A 3,639-nucleotide genomic window follows, 5' to 3' on the forward strand; every position below is an offset into this window, starting at 1 on the left:
GATATTTGATGTTCCAGAATGACTAGTAAAGGGGAGAAGGGAGAAAATGCTAAGAAGTCATTTTAATATGATTTCTCCGCTCCTTTAATCCCAATACAAACTGCCCAGGGCTCCGCTGAGACTCTAACTCCATAAAATCAAAACGTGTGCTCACAGGAGATTCCCTGGCAAGCTTCTAGATCTTGTGATTATTCCATCGAGGCCCTGTGGTGGTCGGGGGCGGGCGCGGGGGCGGGGTATGGAAGCCACAGGGGTAGGTGAAGGGTTAGAGGGAATAGGAATGAGCTCACTCTAATGACAGACCCTGCACTCAGCCTCCAGCCAAGAAGCTCACTTCTCTTCCTTTTTTAAAAAAAAATATTTTATTTATTTATTCATGAGAGACACAGAGGAGAGACAGAGGCAGAGACATAGGCAGAGGGAGAAGCAGGCTCCCTGCAGGGAACCCGATTCAGGACTCGATCCCGGACCCCTGAATCAGGCCCTGAGCCAAAGGCAGACGCTCAATCGCTGAGCCACCCAGGCGCCCCAACTTCTCTTCCTTTCAACACTGTCAGAGAATCTCCTCTATTCTCCTTGAGCATCACATTTCAAAATCTCACACAGGAGACCCTTCCTAACAGCCAACCCTAAAACACAAGGCAGACACAGGACGCCAGCAGAAATTTCACATCACGTTCAAGTATAGAGGGATATGTAGCCCTACCATCGCCACTGGAAGGTGGCATCTCAGAGGAGCACCACACTGACTCAGGCTCACCCTCCAGGGCAAGCTCTGTGGGCTCCCCTCTGCCCCCTGTTCCTGTTCCTGCTATGGCCCTCAAGTCCTGGGGCTTTGGCTCTCCAGTAGGAGGACTTCAGTAATCTTGCCCATTCAGGCTCCAGTAGGTTCTCTTCAACACTGTGTGAAGAGCAGACGTGTTCACGCAGCACTTCCCTACAACACAAGCTCTCCAAGCCCTGCATAAGAATATTAACCACAGAAGCCCAAGGGATGGCTCTTTCGGCTGGCCAGGACCACGACCCTGACCGAAATCAAGAGCCAGACACTCAAATGACTGAGCCACCCAGGTGCTCCACCACTTTCACTATTTTTAAGTGTTCAATTCTGCAAACCCCCTCCACACTAGCCCCTTCTATAAAGAGAGAACTTAGAGACATTATTATTTTTCTTGGGGATTATATGTGTCTTTTAAAAAGAGGTAATGAAAAAAAAAAAAAACCTTAAAAAGAGGTAATGATTACCATAGAGGAAGACATGAAGGAATTTCAAAGAGGAGAGATAATGAGACAAAGAACCTTGCATATTTAGAAATAGGTGAGGAATAAAATTTTGTGTGACTTTCTAATGTCCTTAACACAATACTTTCTTTCCCCTCGGTTCTCTTCGGCATGCAGTGAAAGCAACATGAGATTTAGAGGTGCTACTCTGCTGTGTGTTAGTTGTATGACTTTTCAGCTGGTATCTTTCTGCCTTGATGTATTCACCTGTGAAATGGGAATAATAGTACTGATGTCAGTGTTGTTGGGTAATTCAAATGAGATAATACACATCAAGAGGGATCTTAAAATTACTCTGCACAGGGATCCCTGGGTGGTGCAGCAGTTTGGCGCCTGCCTTTGGCCCAGGGCGTGATCCTGGAGACCCGGGATCGAATCCCACGTCAGGTTCCTGGTGCGTGGAGCCTGCTTCTCCCTCTGCCTGTGTCTCTGCCTCTCTCTCTCTGTGTGTGACTATCATAAATAAATAAAAGTTAAAAAAAATTACTCTGCACAACTTGGTTATTATTTATGTGAAATTCTGTTACTGATTAATATATCATCAGGCTACAATTTCCCTGAGGACAGGGTCTGGGTCCTACTCACTGCTCTGCTGAACCCCCAGCCTGAGCACCTGGTTGGCATTGAGCAAATACTGATTAAATGTTTGGAGGGACAAGAACTCTCCATTTTTTGAAAGTTCTTAATGTATCCAGGATAATGAGAAGTAAAACCTTAAAGACGAAGCACATAGATAGAATAAGAGAGCAAGTCTGTGTGGTTTGGTTTGTTTCACTTACTCTGAGTCCAACGGGGCAAATTTATCATCATACCTAAAGCTGGTGCTTCAGGCATGGGCACTCATGACTTGGCACAACCTTCCTGTACGGGGATTTGGCAAAGGGTATAAAAACCTCAAAAACAATCCATCTTGACCCCAAATTCCAAGTCAAGGAGGTGATGAGAAACATCCAAAGATGTGAGCAAACTTATAACTAAGGATATCCTATAACGGAAAAACCAGACACCACTTTCTTACCCAACAAGAGAGACTGGCCAAATAAATCATACATATTCAGACAACAGGACACAGCCCAGCCACAACCTTTAAAATGAAGGTATAGAAGTGTACTTATTAACAAGGAAAGATGTCTGGAACGTAATTAAAAGAGAAAAAAATTGCCGAGCAATTAACACAGAATGAAGGAAATGCCTGTCCCAAAATATTAGCAGTGATGACCTTAGGGATTATTCCTGTTTCTGCATTTTGTTTTTCTGAAATTTTCTCCAGATTCTATAATCAGCATGAATTGTTCCTGTGATCTTAAGATAAGTTAACCACAGAAAGAGAAATAAAACAGTCCCAGATAGACTGTAAGGAATTTGGGAGGCTTGGAAAACACTTGGAACCAAGTCCCGTATTGATACACCAGCCAGGCATCTTGAAGGCTGGCAGGGAGCCGACAAGATGCCAGCACGACCACTCAGCTGACTAGTGTCTGTCACTGAGGCATTTGGTTAAAGAAGACACTGATGGCGCTTGCCTCCGGCTGCCCCAGCCAATGCCACGCCGACCCCCGGCTATCAGTGTCGGCACCTTCTCTCTTCCATTTGAGGCCTGGGCATCTGCAAGAAGCAAAGGGAGGAAATGTCCACACTCTGAGTCAGTCAGGTCCCCAGCTGGAGACTCTTGCATCTCCTTCTCCCGGAGGAGGAGGTAAGCCTGGGGACTTCAGGGCAACGACCCAGAGCCAGTGCCACCCCCCTCCAAGCCATGAATAAAGACTAGGGTCCAACAGAGGGACCCCTGGGGATCAATGCACAACTAATTTCCTCCTGCTTAGTGAACCCTGTGAACAATCTGAGGACTGGATTTTTTAAAACTTTGTTCCATAAAAAAAAAAAAAGTGCTCACATAGTAAGAGTGGCCAAGGAAGTATCAGTTCTGGTTTTTTTTTTGTTTTTGTTTTGTTTTGTTTTTTCAGTTGCAACATTTTCCGGTTGAAAATTGCTTCATTATCTACAATGTCCTCTCTGCTTCACCTCTCTGGCTTCCTTGCTTTACTGAGAATCCTGAAACTCCTCATGCTTCTCAAGTGTACAACCTTGCTTGAAAATTCTTGCCAGACTGTGAAAGTACTGAAAATTCTCCATGGCTTGTCTAGTCTCTGAAAAATGCCTTCTTGTTGCTGTATCTCTAACAACCTTCATGCTGATCATGTGCCCAAATCCCCCCTCCCCAGTCTGTCCAGAGGCGTTTGGGATGCTGCCAATTCCAGGAAAGACCTAGACCCAGGTTCCCCCAAGAATAAAGACCCTTCAATATAAACATCACACTGGACCCTGGGCTCTGTTTAGTTTTGTTTTATTAAGCATATA

The sequence above is a fragment of the Canis lupus genome, chromosome 11, assembly GCF_011100685.1.
Source record: "Canis lupus familiaris isolate Mischka breed German Shepherd chromosome 11, alternate assembly UU_Cfam_GSD_1.0, whole genome shotgun sequence".
Taxonomy (NCBI): Eukaryota; Metazoa; Chordata; class Mammalia; order Carnivora; family Canidae; genus Canis; species Canis lupus.